Source organism: Manacus vitellinus, unplaced genomic scaffold (assembly GCF_001715985.3).
Source record: "Manacus vitellinus isolate BGI_N305 unplaced genomic scaffold, ASM171598v3 scaffold_3_pilon, whole genome shotgun sequence".
Lineage (NCBI taxonomy): Eukaryota > Metazoa > Chordata > Aves > Passeriformes > Pipridae > Manacus > Manacus vitellinus.
The window spans coordinates 42,478,320-42,495,637 of record NW_021940535.1 but is presented as its reverse complement, the minus strand read 5'-3'; the positions used below and the strand labels follow the sequence as shown (position 1 = coordinate 42,495,637).

General features: G+C 39.9%; 1 protein-coding gene across 3 annotated transcripts in view; it reads left to right on the top strand.

The window, feature by feature from the left end:
• Positions 1-1,077: 1,077 nt before the first annotated feature.
• PARD3 (par-3 family cell polarity regulator) overlaps positions 1,078-17,318 on the top strand; it is a 432,225-nt gene continuing 415,984 nt past the window's right edge. For 2 of the 3 annotated variants that reach the window (XM_029961731.1, XM_029961732.1), the window contains exon 1: positions 1,078-1,211. The gene's annotated coding sequence lies outside the window, so the exon portion shown is untranslated. The remainder of the gene's footprint in view (positions 1,212-17,318) is intronic. The other variant, XM_029961730.1, reaches the window with a different exon arrangement.

Here is a 17,318-nt window from a genome sequence, read left to right as displayed (position 1 = left end):
ACAAAGGCAGACTGTCCTTTCACAAACCAAGCATGCTTCCATACAATTGTGCTATTTGCTTGCTGCTTTATCAGTCCAGGGCAAACTGTTCAATCTATCTTTTTACAGCACCTCCCTTTTATTGCACTTGCATGGAGCATGGGCATGGTTGTTAACATTTACCTGAAATGTGTACAACAGAATAAATAGGAGTCATCCCAGCTGCACTGGCCACTGAAATAACCTTATCTGCAGTTCTGTTTTAAAAAGCTTATCCACATTTCCCCGCATATCTCATCTACAAAGCGTAAAAACATTGCAAACATCAGATAGTTTGCATGTGTATGAATGAATGGGGAAAATAATCTGCTGTGTGTCTGGAATTTGATATTTACCTATGAAATCTGGAAGGCAGAGCATCTGAAAAAAACCAATTATCTCGATCCAACTCTTGCTGTACACTGTGAGAATGCCATGCTTAGGAAATATAAACCCACTTTTGAGTCTTGGGAAGAGCATATACAGTACCAGTCCCCTCAGGCTGATAGTTGCTTTGTTGTGATGTGTTATGTGATTAGTGTCACATTTGGGTAGAAGGACCTGGAAATCTGTGTCCAGTCAGAGGGATCTGCTGGTACAACTACTTGTAGAATTCTGGAACTAAAATCTTAATGATACACATTCAGCATTATATGACCTGCAGTTTTTTCAGGTAGCAGCCCTGCAGTTGGATATGTGTTATGTCATGAAATCTCCACAGTGCAGAGCATGAACAGGGGTGACCTTGTTCCCAAGTGTGACCCTTTGCAGTTCCTGGCTCTGATCAAGGCTGGTGCTTTGGGTACGACTGGCTCACTGGGGATTGCTGGTGCACAGAGACAGCAGGCAGTGGGGGGTGGAAAGAGAGAGAAGGACGTTATTTGTATTAGGCTGTTACATGGACTGTTCATGCTCATAATCCTGCTCTCTGGAAATGGTGAATGTTACTGGTGTCACCTGCGTGGGTCACTCTGCAGTAGTACCTGTGGAGGGAATTGCTACATGGGTGATTGTGACATCTAGGGACAGAGGGAACTGCTTTGTTAGCCTGACTTCGTGTCATTACCCTTTCTGAAGTCACCCCATGTGCCTGAGTGACAGCCCCTTCTGGTTACCTGTCAAAGAGGTTCCCAGAGTTGGCTCTGCTGGGGTTTGAAGGACATCTAATGAAGCTGAAGCCATTGTGTCTATAGGTAAATGCTCTGCTGAATGATTTTCTTGCTATTAAGAATGTGCACTATAGTTCCAGTCTGAATATAGAATGTCACTTTTCACCCTTGCATTATGTTGAAGCCAGAGTGGTGGTTCTTGGGTTTTCAGGAGTGGATTCTTTTTGATTTTTCTGGTGGCACTTGAGGTCCCCATGAATCAAATTCTTCTTTACCTCTGGACAATTGCAGGCTCTCTGATGACATTTGTCCTTCCTGTTCTGGATAAAATTTTGAATTAAATATCATTGACATGAAAAACTGAAGAGGAAAAGGGTAACGTGTAAGAGACTATATTTGATCTTGTAATGGCTTATCTTCAGATGCAGTCTTGCTATCTTTATTTGGGCTCTGGATAATCACAGGGTTGAATTTCATTGGATTTCAGTTACAGGAACAGAGTCCGTAATTAAGGAGTTAAGTGAATATCCTGAGAGACAGGTTACTGACATTTTGAGGAGTTACTTAAATGGTTGCTTAATTGTTGTTCAGAAGTTGAAGGGGCTTTATTTATTTTTGATATTTCTCTCATTGTCACTCTCACACTTGCACACACATACAAAGATTGTTCTGAAACAGAGTTTAGTTGCTGTCTTATCAAGAAAGAATTTGGGTTTTGTTCTTGAAAAACCCTGATGTTTCTAGAATGTGTTTAGAGTGGCCCACTGAAATGTGTATAAAAACTTTCCTGTGACAGAGACCCTGCACGTGGGACCATTTCTCTTCAATGGTGGCACGTGGAAATGCTCAGTTATTCAGAAGTCCATCTGCTCCACTGTAACAGTTTGGGTTGAACATGAAGTTTAATTTTGGGGTGATTTGGTGCTACTGGCATCTTGTGATGAATAGTATCTCTATGTTTAATGAAATGATGCCAGACACCTAGTGAGTGCTATGAACTTTCATAGTACAAAATGTAAATCATTGTGAAAGAAACCAAACCCAGTGTCTCTGCTGGTTAAAGGTATATCTTTGCAATCAGAAGCCAACAATAAATGGAATATTGAATCAGCAAGGAAGATAACTTGCATTAGGCAGCTGTTCCTGTTTGTGTGATGGAGTCTGTGTGTGGAGTCTGAGCACAATGCTGTTTTGAAGCTTCAGACATGTATTGGGAGAATATGTTGAACTTCCACACTCACACTGAGCTGAGAGTATGTACCGAGGTGTCTGTGAGGAGGAAGAAAAAGGTCACATTTGTTTCAACAAGGAGAATAAAGATATTGAATTTTTTCGTCGAAAAAGACTCATACTTGTCAGGATTTAGCCATAGAGAGTGTTTGCTGCTATGATATTTAATGTCAGAGTGTGTGAGAGCTGTTGCACATCACCAGATGTGCATGCTGCCATCTCCAAAACCCTTGCCCTTGTTTTCGTTTCATATTTCATACTGAGAATTAAAACCCAGTTTGGAAGAGTTACCCAGGATGGTCTGTATAACTGTCAGCTTCTTGTGGATAGTTTAAGACACTTCTGTAGCCTAATTTCTTATATTAAATGCTGTTGCTCTACACAGGGACTCTGCAGAAATCTCTATTTGCAGCTCTTATTGATATTACAAATCAATATCCTCATAGGTTAATCTTCACTTCTCTCACCTCAGCTAAGTTTGATATGTAGAGTTCATGGAGCCCAACTGTTAATCTACAAGGTTGGAGTCTACATAAGTTTAGAGGCAGTGCAGAGAAATAAATGATTTTAAGATGTGATTCACCTTGTCCTGAAGTAGCCATGTGAAATAGCTCAATTTTTAGAGTTTGGGATCTGGATGGAGCATGCTACAATTGCTTTGGCACACATGTTTCCAGTGTGGACTGTCCAGGTTACTCAAGTGGGTCCCATCCATTACATATGTTAATTTATCACAGGTCCCCTTTTACAGAAGCGTGTGATTTTGCTGAGTGGCTGTTATGTGTAAAAGTTAGCATTTGTGTGGAAAAAACTCAAGCTACCTCCTTGAAAATCTCTGCTGCTAGTTCTTGTGTGGCCATAGGTTGCACTTTCTTTACTTGGGATAAGAAAGTTGATGCCTTGTGGGATGTTGTGGGAGCTGGTCAATGTCTGTATGAGATCATATGTACTTATTAACTCACTGCTGAAGTACAGACTTTCCTGTACTCTGGGGACTATTTAAATTTATGGAGCCGAACCATTGAGAGAGGCTTCTTTGCATCTGTTCTTGGGAGGAAGGATTGGCACACCCCAACTCTTCCCACTTAAGGCATTTACTGCTATTCCATCAATAATTTGATGGATTTTATTTAAGGTCAGCAACTTATGAATCAAAATGTTTAGAAAAATCATACATGTATTTTTCTAAATAAGCTCAGATAAACTTTCCAAACCCACAAGTGTAAAAAAAGGAACATAAGACCCTGCTCATATCTATAATTTATTTTCCCCCCTTTGCTGCTTCCTAGTTGTACAAAACTTCACATTGACTTTGTTACATGCTAGAGGAAATAATTTAAATTTTTTATTTCAACTAAATAATGTACTGGAATGAAATGTGTTTCAAGATCAGCATCCCTGCTCTTTCTGCAATTTTGAAACCAGATAGCTAAGTGGTGCCCGGGTAGAGGCAAATGGGTTTTGCACATACTCTTACATATGAGATGTGATGAACAAATATTGGGAACCCTGGAAAAAGTGCAAGAGAAGTGCCAAGGTTGTATAACCACTCCAGTGTAGTGAAAAGTGGTCTCAATCAGATACATAGGTGTGTTGCAGCAAATCTAGAATTGTTTGAAAAGGAATCAGGGCAATTGTTCTTTCCACTGTAAACATTTTGTAATTCTAATTAACAGGTATAAGAAGAAAACAGTTATTCTTGCAAGTAGGGGTTGTTATATAGTGTGTTGGAGGAAACAATGTGTATTGTTTTGCAATTTATATAATGTAATTTAAAAAATGAAGTTTTTCTCAGTGGAATGCCCTTATAGATGTAGTCAGTGTCAGGTAACCTAATCTACAGACAACCTGTTACAAAGAAGAGCAGGTCTAAAATGCTGCAGGCAGTTACTTGCATTGTTTTGGAATAAAGTTGAAGTTAACAGCTTGGCAATGTTGGTAAATTTGGCAGTAAAACTTTTTATAGTTCTTTATAAGAGTTTAATAAGAAAGTGTTTCGTAGCATGAATACTATCACACAGACAAGTTGTCACAGTATGTTGAATTCAGAAGTATTGAGAAGTGAAATACTCATTCACAGTCTTGAAGTGTAATATTTCCAGTTCAGGATGGACAGGCATCAGGTGTTTTGTACCACTACTAGTGTTATTCTTGAACTGAGATTTTTGTAATCCCTACTGTTATAATATTTATTGCTTACCATTGCTCAGCAAAATACTGAGAATTTTTTCAGGGCTGCAAGCCTATCCCTTCTGCTGAAACAATTTGAACTGCCAGAGCTGTTTTGTGTTGAAGTTACAGAATCTGGAACATGAAATCCTTCATAATTCTCCTACTGTGTATCACTGGTTTATTATTACTATTATTATTATTTTTCCCAGTGTTTTTCCCAGCAGTATTTAAGTATGTGTTTGTCTCTTGGGTTAGCAGATGAAGGGTGTGTGCTGGTGGGCAGTGGGTAACAGAGTGTGATTTTTGAAGCAAATCCTCAGTGCAGGTGGGACCTATGAGCTTTACCAGTTCTTCCTCAGTTTCCATTTGGCATTTTCCTGATCTATCTTGGTGAACACTGATGCTTGTACTTGCATGCACCGCAATTCAGGTGCAGTATTGTTGGTGTGTTGTGAAGCCAGAGGAGCTACTTATGTGATAATGACAGCATTAATTTTTGAATTTGGAGCTGCTCTTATCCTTTAAAAAGATGCTTCACAGCTGGGAGATCTTGTTTCTGTGAATCAAAGTGGGAATTTACAGCATTTTATCTCCAGGTAGTGTGAACAAATACGAAGTATCATGAAAAGCAGTTACCATGAAACAGTAAATCTGAATATGGTGAGTTAGTGGTCAAGTACCAGAGAACACTTTGGTTCAGCCAAATGTTGAAGGGCGAAAGATGCTTTGCTACCTGCAATGACCTGTGACAAAGTTGGGTTGGTGTATTGGGTATTCAGGACAAAAAAACAAGTACATTTAAGGTGCACAAAACTTGCCTGGTCAGGCCTTGCTAGCGTGAAAGTTCACATGAGGTAAACGCTAAAATTTCTAGTTTATACTTACTTCCTTGAAGTTTTTAATTTCTCAGAGTATTCACTTAGACATTTGCACAAATTTGAGGTTCTTGGAACTCTTGCTGTGCCAACGTTGCCAGACTGATACAAGTGGGCTTTGAACATCTTGAGGTTAATAGTGGTTTGAAATGAAGTATTCAAATTAGCAGCTCCCAGCCTTAAAACAGACTGCTCTAAAATCTTTTATGTTCTGCATGGTGGATGTTGAACACAGAGTTTTACTGTGAATTATTTAAAATATCTCTGCTCATTAGGTACTGGTATCTGAGTAAAAGAAATAGGGCTATCTAGCATTGTAAAAATATATACCAGTATTAGTCAGAAGAAGGAATTCTTTCAGGGAAAATTTATTAGGTGTATCTCTTTCAATTACATTGCATTCAGATGTTGCTTATTTTACTGCAAGTTAAAAGATTTTTTGGGAAAAACCAGCATGGGGAAGCCCAAAAACTGTTAGGAGGAATTGTGTATTTCATCGGGGAGGTCGGCGTACAGTTGCCTTCCGTGACCTTACAGTTTGGCTTTCTCATTTCCACCATTTCCTCTCTATTTGGAGTGATCCTCTGCTCTCTCAGCCCTCTAGCCTGGATTTCAAACCATGGTTTAAGAAGATGTATAAGAACTTCCATTGCTTTGTAAAATGGAACCAGCAGGTAGCTGAGGTGGGGGATTCTCAAAAATCTTTTTTTATTATTTTTTTTTTTTAATGGATACCATCACTGACAGTGAAATCAATAACAGGTTTGGATTTAATGCATTTGTCATCTTAAACATGTTTTTTGATCTTAAAACATGAAACATGTTGGTTTTTTCACCTGCACATGGAGGCTATTGCAAGTCGAGATGTTGAGTCTTGTAGAAGTAGCAGTGCTTCCCTCCTTGGTATGGGGGACATGGGTGGGAGCTTGTGCATGGCTCTCCCTGCAGGGCTGTGGGGACGTTGCTTGCAAAGGGGGCTGAGAATGGGTTGGAGCCAAAATGGAAGAAGGATTTCTTTGGGGTGAGGTAAACAAGTGGTCGCTCTAGGAGAAGCTTTGGAAAATGTCAGCAGTAGCAGGAATGGGGAAGAACCTGATGAGCAAGTAGGTTAGCTCCCAAATGGAGAAGGGTAGGATGTTGTAGCCAGAGGCAAGGAATAATAAGGCCAAGAAGGATAATCATCCTTCCGGTAACGCCTGTACTGAAGAGGGAAGAAGGTTCAGTTATGGCCCTGCCAGCAACACTTTGAAGTGGACCAGAAACTTCTATAGCCTTTGGATAAAATTAGTGAGAAAAACAGTTGTGAAAGATTTTTTTTTTTTTGCTTTTGCTTAAGAATTCATTGGAGAGGGCTGGGGGAAGGGAGAGAAGTCCATTTGCAAGGAGTAGGACCAAAGAAGCATTTGTGCTGTGTATGAAAAAAGAGACAGGAACCAGGAAGAGAAATGTTTGAAAATTCCAAGTTTGTTTGTAATCATGGGAGACCTGAAGGAAAGCAAAAGTTGCCTGAATATATACATCAGGGTGAACTTGGAATTAAAGGCAACATGCAGTCAATTTAGGTCCTCCTTGAGCACGTGAAGGGGTTACCATGCTGATGCTGCCATCAGCGGGGGTAACTCAACAAAACTCCCAACCTAAAGACCCAACTCCCACTAAGAGAGACTGTCCTTCCTTGCAGCCACCTCTTTGTTTCATTTGGTTCACATTTTAGTAGCGAGGGCATTAATAACACCAAATGCATGCTGGCAACATCTTTCTGTATTTAAGTACTTGAACACTTACTTCCCCTCCCCTAGTTAATAGGAATGCTTGATATTCACATTCCTCTTTCGGCACAAAGGAAAAACTGGAGCAGCAGGGTGCTGGGACTCTTATTTCAAATTGTGCATCTACAGATCTCAGTGAAATTAATGGGAGGAATATGCAGAGGTTTTTCCAAGTGTGAGCTGTGAGTTGTCCATCTGTAATTATTCTAAGAAATGTTGGACCTGGAGTAAAATTTTCTGCTTTTTGTCCATCATTATCTTCTGCCTTTCTGCAGCACAGAAACTAGTAGGTCTTCCCCTGCTCCCATCGTTTATGCTTCTTTATAAATTATTGGCATGTTCTCCAGTTAATTCTTTGACAACAAAAAGAAGCTTGTGTCTTGTTTCAGTAGACAGCAGTTTCCCTGAGGTGAATATCTCATTGCTTTTGTATTGCTGCATTGTCTTGGCTTCTATGATCCCTGCTTCTTGCTTTGTAAATTGATTTAAAAATAAAATCATGAAGGACAGAGACAAAATGTGTTTTATTACAGGCATTATGTTATCTAAATGATACAGCTGAGAACAGATGAAGGACTGGAGGTATTTGCTTTTAAGGAAGCCGCAGAAGGGTTAAAATAGGACCAGTTTAAAGAGTAATATATAGGATGGATATAATCCAAGGGATGTAGATGTTGGCCATGTCTGCTTTGGGGAGGGGATGTCTTTATGATGAGGAGAGCAAACTGATTACAAGCCCTGATTTTGAGTGGTGGTGGTGATTTTTCTGGAGTTGAGTTAGCCTGCACCCTTGGATTGGCTGTTGAGCTACTGTAGGATGGGCTGGAGCATGGGTATTAAGCTAGATAGGGATAGTTAGGCACATGAGGAACAGAAAGCCTGAGCTGGGTGAATCTGCTCATCTTGAGGGGTGTCTCTGTGCTGCATTAGAAAGTGGAAGTCCTGCTCTGTTGGAGAGGGACACTTTTTCATCATAGTGTGACCGAACTAATGCACAGACTCTGGAGTGGTAGGGTGCGTACATATTGATATCTTTTATCTTTAACTGATATTTCTGAGCTCTGTTTATATGAGCTGGACTCTGTCCCTGACTAAGATACCTGGAGGCAGAGGATGAGATAGTGCAGAGGATGAGCAACTGCAGAAACCATTCTACCACTGTTTATGCTGCTGCCTGTCAAATTCAACAAGTGACACCAAAAGGTGTCACTGCTGCATCTGTAAATAGGTCTGCTGTGATGTAAAAATCTGCTGTTTTTCCAGGTGAGTGTTACCCATCTTTGCAGCAATGCCTAGTAGTGTGACTGCCCCTCTCAAAAGGATAAAAAAGAGTTTCATTGCATGGTCCCACTGAAATGCCTACACAGCATCTGGAAGGTGGAGCCTCTCCCCATCCTGCCCTCATACGATGATGCTTTGTCTTCCTCTCAATTCATAAATGCTCAGGCATTTGTTGTCTTTATGTATTCTTTTGTTTATTTATTAGCAGAGGTATTTAAGTGTGAACAATTACATTCAGTCTCACTAGTTACCTGCAGGGGCTTTCTGCTGGTGATGAAAAATTTCAAGATGTTGCTACTAAAATATTTTAGTTTAAAATCAGCTGTTGTAAAAAGATTCCTCTGGTGTGACTTTTCTTTTTTTCCAATGGAATTGTGAATTTTGTAGTTACCTTAGGTTGGGTGGAGATAGGTATTTCAACCACTGAAAAACTTTGAGACACTTTCTAATATTTTAATTTTTTTTTTTTTTACTTCAGGATAAAGAAACAAAAATCGATAAATCTTTTCCATGAAGTAGTAAGATTTGTTTTAGCAAAAGTTTTATTGTATGTTGAGATTTCCAGGTAATTTCAGAAACCCATTTGCATCCTGTAGGGGCAGGTAATGATAGCATGAAGGTTACCCTTGTGTGTGTTTCATTGCTTTGTTATGGATGCCTTGATTGAAAGTGCTGTGCTTGTGCCAGCAATCCTACTGCACCAGTGGTTTCTATTAACTATTGAGTGACTGACAGATAACTGTATTGCAAAGTAGATGCTTGTAGAGGTTCAAATTCACTGAAGAACTTGGTATGTGGTGCAATGTCTCCTCTGGGGTCTATGCACCTGCAGTAGGTCTTTCCTTTACCCCTCCAGCTTCCCTGGGCATGCTGTGTTGGTCAGTCATGGACCCAGCAGTGCTCCCTTATCTTTTGCCCTGTGCCTGACTGCACATCCATCTCCCCTGTCCCTGCTCCAGCATCCTGAGCTGAGAAGCTTGTTGGAAGGCTTTTAAGTGTTGCCACCTGACCTGCATTTGCAGGTGTGTTTGATGTTTGGTGCCCAGAGCAGTGTCTGCTGCTGGGAGTCATAGACAGCACTAAAGAGTTTTAATATTTGTGACAGGTGGCATTGACATCCATTTAAAGTTTGTAATGTGTTGGGAGCATCACTTGTGCTTTTGAACTGGTACTGTATCTGCTTATTAAACATGTCCATGTTGTTTACAGAGAAGATAAACAGTATTTATAAAAATGCCTAATATTGGAAGCTTTTGTAAGTTTATTAAAGGCACAGGATTTAAAGAAAAATTGATTTGTGTTTGATGTTTTGCTTATACTGCAAAATTCTTCTCACCTGAGGTCGTAAAAGTGAGAGTATTGCTCCAAATTTTCGAGCAGCAGTATTCCCATCCAATGCTGTAACCACAGAAGGCACTGAACATCCTGCCTGTTTCATTAGAACAGAGTTCTCTAGAGTTTTTGAGAGTCAGTTCTTACTATATTTATACAGCATTATGCTAAATGTACTTTGAAATAAAAAGCAGGTATTCCCAAGTTGACTACTCAAGAACTATTCTTGCAGAGAAAATCTGTTTTTCTCTTAAATCTTCTGACACTTCAGGATATCTGTGAAGTTAAAAAACCTTCTCCAATAGGACAACAACAGCAGGACGTTAAAGAAAAGCACAACAATAAACGACATGCAAAAGCATACCCAAAATCCTCCCACAAGTATTGCCCATAAACTCTTCCACTTCCTCTGTTCCCACTGTATTCATACTTTTTTTTTTCCCCTCTCAAGTAAAGGAGGCATGTTCTTTCCAGACAAGATGAGTGAGGCTTGCCCATAATTTTTCTTTCAGGTTTCAAAAGTATGAACTTCCTTCAGTCTAAATAAATGAAAAAATATAATAATAATGAGAAAGCACATAATTTACATGGCTAGAAAGTGAATAGTTAGTATTCTTAATGGAGGAAGGAATATGCAGAAAATGGAAGAGACTGCACAGTATATGAGGCTGTCACAGAGTCCTTTTTGCAGTGCATCGTGGAAGGTTTCTGGCACCAGTTCTGAACACGGTCTGTCTGTGTTTCAGGGTGAGCTTCCTTTCTTAAAGCTCTGCACTGGAGAGAAATGATACGCTGGCAAGTACAAATTTACACTGAGGGACACCGGGAAGGGAAGCCTGAACCTACTTTAGTGGAATGCACAGCATTGATTCCTGCAGGAAGAATTGATTAATCATAAGCATTTAAAAAAAAAAAGAGCAGAGCTTGTTTAAAAGGCAAGCGAGTGAAAGCAAAACCAAGTCAGGATGTAGTGCAAAGCCCATAAACGTAACTGTATGACATATGGATGCACCAGATTTTGAGTTAAAGGAACAATTTTATCCTAAAGAAAGCACCTGGGGGAACAGAAGGAAATTGGAAGAACAGACACTTTACTGTAGCCTGTCTTTATATTTCCTTTACCCAGCCTTGCTGCTATACTTCAAACTGCATTTGCAGTGAGATGCTTGTGCTCACAGACCAGCTACTCTGGTTGTGGATATTTACCAACAAAATGAGATACCCAGGATGGTTACTTAAAAAGAAAAAGTAGTCTGCAGACTACTTTTTAAGGCTAGACATCTGTAACACCAGGAGCCAAACATGTGGAGAGGAACAGTGCCTTGGCTTTGCTGGGCTTTGAGTGACTAAACTGGGATGAAATCTGAAATACAGCTTAATGCAAAATCAGTTTGCTATAAAATGGGATGTTTTTAGCAGTGAACCCAGATAACTGGGGAAGCTAGTTTGCATTCATTTTGGTTTTTGTCATTTTTGTCGTGGTTTCCGTATTGCATGATGTAGCAGCTAAATTCTTGGTATGGAGCAGCTTTCTACACTGTGCAGCAGTAGCTGCATTTTAATGCACCAAAAGCTATTTGTCTAGCTAACCTTTGTTATTTTAAAGGCTCCAATAAATCAGATATTTTTTGGTAAGCATTTTTGGTATGTAATTAGCTTTAAAACTTGTGTACACAGGAAAAGCCACATTAATAATACTCTTAAGAGTTGGAGCAAAGCAGACAAAGTATTTTATTTGCTTTGTCCACAGATTCACTTCCCATCATTGTGAAGTACTTGCCCAGCTTCTTCTGAAATCTTAATTTGATGGAACCTGTCATTTGCCTCTAGATTTTACTACTTTCTGACACTTTTTTCTGTTAAAAAAAAAAGTCCCTCTAGTGATTCAAGCTAGAAACTTCTGTGTTTCTTGGGGGGAAAAAATGCATCATTTTCTAGAAGTGGCTGCTATTTCTGATTGTTATATTTTTATTTAATATTTAAGAAGTTTCAGTATCAACAAGGCAAATAAGTTACCAGAGCAACTTAGTGTTGTCCTGCAAGAAGTCTTGCAAAATGTATAAGTTTGGTGGTTTTTTTTTTTTTTTGGTGTAATGCCTGTTTGCCAGATGGTCAAGGTTTCATGAGAGCCAGTTAGAGTGTTTGAAGGGCTTGGTGTGAAGCGACACAGATGCTGGAGCCCTTTGGTATGTACGTGGTGAATGCCAAAAGACCATTGCAGGTGTGAACAGTTTGGGCAGTGGCATTGGTGGGAGAGGGAACCCGGGTGGTTGGGGGATGCTTTGTCTCTGCATGATTGCAGAGTGAACTTCCTTGACCCACAGGAGGACTCCCTTCCCCTCTGCATTTACCTTCCAGTAATGATATGTAAAGAGCTGATCCTGGACATGGATTCATGCTATAAGCCTCAACAGTGCATTTTGTTGGGAATGATTCCTTTTGTTCTCCAATAAACAGCAGGGATGCACTGTCTGAAATAGCTGCTCAGCAGCAGTGTAGCATTTGTGCAGTGTATATTTGTGAGTACATTGAAGACCATTTGTGGCCTGATAATCTGTGGTTTCCTGGTTTATGGTGACTGTGACATATGAGTTTTTTCCTCACTCAGATATAGGTAGCATCCCTGATTTCTGCTACAGTATCTTTTCCTTGGTCTATGTGGTTGTGAACCTTGCTTGGCAGAGGATTTAGAAAACCTACATAACTTAGATTTTTTTTATTTCCACCCTGGGGAAAGAGAAGGAAGTTGGGAAGGGTGTTGTTACCCTTTGCCAACCTATAGTAAACTTGTCCACTGAGCCTCCCATCCTCCCTTGCGTGTTCAGTAATAGTCCTTTGCAAAATGGTGAGGCCTCCGTGCCTCGTTGGTTTTGTTTTCCTGAGATGCCAGCATGCTGGTTCTAGTGAGAGGAATAGCAGATGCCATCCAGCAGATCGAGGGCTGTTGGTACTGTTGGCTAAGTGCTCATCTGTTGAATTGGAGACTACTTTATAGCTGATGAGGCCAATGTGAGCCACTGCTACTGCTGGTGTTGCTTTCCCCACCCTGTTTTCCCCACTGTGCTGCAGAGGCAGAATTTGGGAAGTGCTTACTTGCAGGGCAAGCCAAGTGAGGAGAGAAGAAATAGCAAAAAGAAAGACCCAGGCTGTACTGAGGGATGTAGGAGAGAGCTTGTAGAGGCCTGGGGACATGAGCTTGCTTAATACGCTTGTATTACCAGGACCCACCAGTCAGAGCATCCCTGGGGTAAGTCACGCTGGCTGTGGGTCAGTGTCAGGTGTATGGAGAGATGTGTTTCCAGTGGAATCTCTGGGTTGATTTGAGCCTTGCTGATGCCCTGCTGTCCTGAGGGGTATGTGCTTCCTAGTCTGGCCTGTCAGGCACCTCTGCCTCACCACCATTCCCTCTGGCTTGGGACAGCCCTGCTGCTCTCCCGCATCCCTACAGTCATCTGCATAAGGCCAGACTTCTGCAGGTGCTGGGGCATGAATAGATTGTCCCAAGTATGTCAGCATTAGCATTTCATTTTGAAGACTGTACAGGTAAATACTACGTTCTTAAGTGTGCCTTGGTTCTCCTTTCTGCTTTCCAAAAGCAACTGGAAAAAAATCTGTATCATGAATTACAAATTTTTTTTAGTCTAGATTTATTTTTTTGAAAACAACACATTTTCCAGTATTAATTTAACTACAGTGACCAAAACACTTTTATCAAAATAAACAGAATCAGAATAAGCAATAAAAACATACATAAAGAAAACTGAAGAGATGGGTGGCTCAGATCTTGGCAGTGACGTTTTTTCTAGGGGCACACAGTACTGTTGGGCTGGGGAATAAATCATATATGACCTCCAGTTGTTTCTGTCCTGCATGTCGTAGCTGACCAAAACTTCTGGTACTAATATTACACTGAAATTCCTTAATTTATCCCTTCTTTCCTTGAAGTCATGTGCAATTTGTCTGAAAGTTTTCTTTTAGTTGTTCTCTGATATAAACCAAATCTGCTCTCATGTGGTAAAGGAGGGAGTCATATAAACTAATGAACTAGCTGTTATATAGACATATTATGCATTATGACACACTTTCACTATTTATGCATATGTGCCAACAGTGTATCACAGCACAGTACCTGCTTTATAGCAAAATGACAATTTTCCTCTTTACTCATCCCATGAGTTAGGAATCAAATGTCTTTCTGAACTTTATTTACTTTGCTTCCCGGGTGCTTCTTGTGTTCTTTTAGTTGAAATTTTTACAAATGTTTGTTAGCACTGACCTATTGTAAAGCCATATAATGCAAAAATTTCACTAGAATAAAACTTATGCCAAGTTAAAATGTTTTCTGAGGGTAACCAAGGAAAAACAATGCAGATGTGCTATATATATATGTCTTGGCAGAAGACAAAGGCTTTTTATAGTGTATCTACCATCACAGCTCGAGCTTGGCAATACATTCCTGTAGCATATGCATATGGCTTTTCAGGCAAACAGTAAACAGAGTTTAATGTGGCTTTCAGCACAGACTGAATCTCTCTGGAACTGGGGACGCTTTTGCCTGACTTCAGTGCCATTTGAGCCAGACCAATTATGTGGTTGCACGTTTGTCTTGGCCTTTCAGGGTAGTCCCTTTTGGATTTAGTCTGTAATCAAAAGAGAATGTCAGAAACAGAAGTCTCAAGTAACCTTTCCCTTTTGCCTGTAAGACTGAAACAAGAGAGACTTATGTAGGCAGAAACAGTTTAAACTAAATACAAGGTAATTGCACAAAACCCTATGCTTATTATTCCACTGTTTCTGGACTGCACTGTGAAAATTTGAGCTGCGAGTTGTAGTCCAAAGACAAACTATATTTTCCAGAGTTTGGCTGAAATGATGATGAGGTTTTTCTTTTAAAGGATACAGATCTGTTAGTAATGACAAATTCTGGATTTTTCCCCCTCCTCTTTTTTTTTCACCTCTTTTTCCCATAACTGTGCTTAGGACTGCTTCTGCACATCTTCAAAAGATTCATGAACATCACCCACTGAACTGCATCCTGTGCCCTCCCTCCTGCTTGCCTTAGCTAACCCATGTCTCATCCATATAATTTAGACTCTTAAGGCTTCTTGTTGTGGGACAAAGCCCCAGAATCCTCCGAAGGAATTTGTGTAATTTTCCCCAAAATTGTTTTGCTGCTGGCTAGAGTATACTGATGTTTATTTCTAGCCTGAAGCCCCCTTTTATTATCTTTTTTTTTTTGCTTCAGAGGCAGCCAGGAGAGCATAGCAGAGGGAGGCAAAGGGGAAGAGCCCTTCTCCCATGCAATGCAAGCACTGTAACAGGCACAAAGACTGTATTACACCCCCATCAGTGAAGTGGAAAGTGTTTCTCATTTCATTGAACTTACACCAACAGGCTGTGGATATGCCTGTTCCAGAATTAAAAGTAGCTAACTTAGCCTTGACAGCTTATGGACACCTCCTACTTGTGGAACACCCCTGTCCACAATCTTCTCTAGAAACAGGAAATTCAGCTAGTTACATCATTATAATGTCAACTAGATCAACTATGAGCTGTCAGTTTTCCGAGGCAGATGGTCCATCTTTGGCAAAGCAGGGCTCTGGTTCCTGCTGAAATCTCTGGCTGCTGTGTCAGGAATAAGCTGGGGTGGAGGAAGAGGAGGAGATCTGACCAAGCTTCTCCTCTGTGTCACTGCGCCGTCCATGTGCTGCTCACCTGCAGTTCTGCTGCCAACAACTCTGGAGTGAGCTGGGTGTGCTCTGCACACCCCACCCAGCTCTGCTTCCATTCAGCATTTTCAATAACTACCTTTAGCCTCACCTGTTTTTGATGTACATAAAAAAAGGTGTCTAATGTTTGAGGTTTGAAAATCCTAAAGGAAAAATAACTTTTTTTTTACCCATTTGAAAGATCATAGTGATGTGAATCAAAAATACAGGCACCTTTTCAATTGTGACCAAGGTCTACGTTTTGCATCCTGAATATCTCTGTACAGAGTAATCTATGCAGATGTAATTATTTATGGGACTATTTCTGATATCTGTCATTGGTGTATCTTAATTATTCCAGTGTCGTAATTGTCTTCTGAGCATGAAAGTTTAAGCGCAATTTATTTTTTCTGTTTGTTTGGTATTTGGAAGTGTAGCTGTTTTGAAAGCATGCCCTTTTTCCTGTGAACCTTGAAGGAGGCATGTAGCTTATCAAAGGCCATGTGCTGACCTACTGAAAATTTCAAGGAAGTCTTACTTTTAATATTTTTTTTGTTTAAAAAAAATCAATTATCTGAGAAAGACTGATGTAAAATTAAATATATTTTTTTTATATTTACAGTGTATGAGGTTATAAATTATCACTTTAAAATATCAGTGTATAAGTTTAAGTTGATTTGTTTAATTTAGAAGATATTTTTCTGAATTAACAGCATAAGTATGTCTGCTTTTACTCTTACTTTACAGACCAATGCATAGAACAGCTTGAATATGTTCTATTGTATTGTGCAATGAGGTTGTACTTCTCATAGGAAGCATGAAAAACTCTGGAATTCAAGAGAATATGTACTTTTTCCCCCCTGTCTTTATATTTTAGGAGATGGTTTGGCTATCACAGTATTATGTTTGATCTCATTTGATGGGGATAATCTAAACAGAATGTTTTATATGAGTTTGGGAGGTCTAAGAGTTTTGAGTCCAAGACAGTTTCAATTATCTTTTTTTTTCCCTAAAGCTAAATGAATTTTCAAACAACCATGGTTTCAAATAATAGAACTACTTAGGGAACGAATTTTGTGTTGTATGAAAATAAGTAAGGTTTTATTTTTTTTCCCAGCATTTTAATGAAAGGGACAGCTTTTGTGAAAAATACTTCCTAAAATACCTGTGAGGGCTATTTTGGAGAGTCTCCACGGGGCAGGGATGCTCAGCTGGGAGGAAGGAGGTCCAAGAGTGAGGCCATACCCTGCAGAGCTCTTCACCAACCTGCAACTTTTTCAACCTGGATATCAGATGTCTTAATCACTGACATTGAAGTGTCTTCTAGAAAATCTTCTTGTTAAAGCAAAGCTTTGCCTAAACTGATATTTTTGCTTCAAGTTTTTCACAAAGCTTGCATTTACAAAAACTTTCTCCTAAGGTGAGGATGATTCCTACTATCACTAAGCTGGCTAAAATATTTCCCTTTTTTCAAATGGCAAAATTTTAGTTCAGTGCCAATTTTTTTGTTGTACTTTGTCTTCCTAGAAGAAAGGGAACTGCATTCCTGGTATAACATCCTGCAGCCTGTGTAGAAGAACAGAGTGAAATTAAATCAGCCTTTTAGAAAATAAGAAGAGTAGAAGGCGTATGAGTCATGCAGCGTAATAAAATGTTACTAGGGCTACATTTTACTGTTTGGTGCAAACCTCCTGATGATAGCCACGCATGTGAACTTGGAACAGAAGTTTGGCCTAGCTGAGGGTGTTGCTGTGAGTCGGTGTCTGATTCACAACAGCTGGGAGAGTGTAATCCCTCCCTGTGTGCACAGCATGTCCCTGTGTG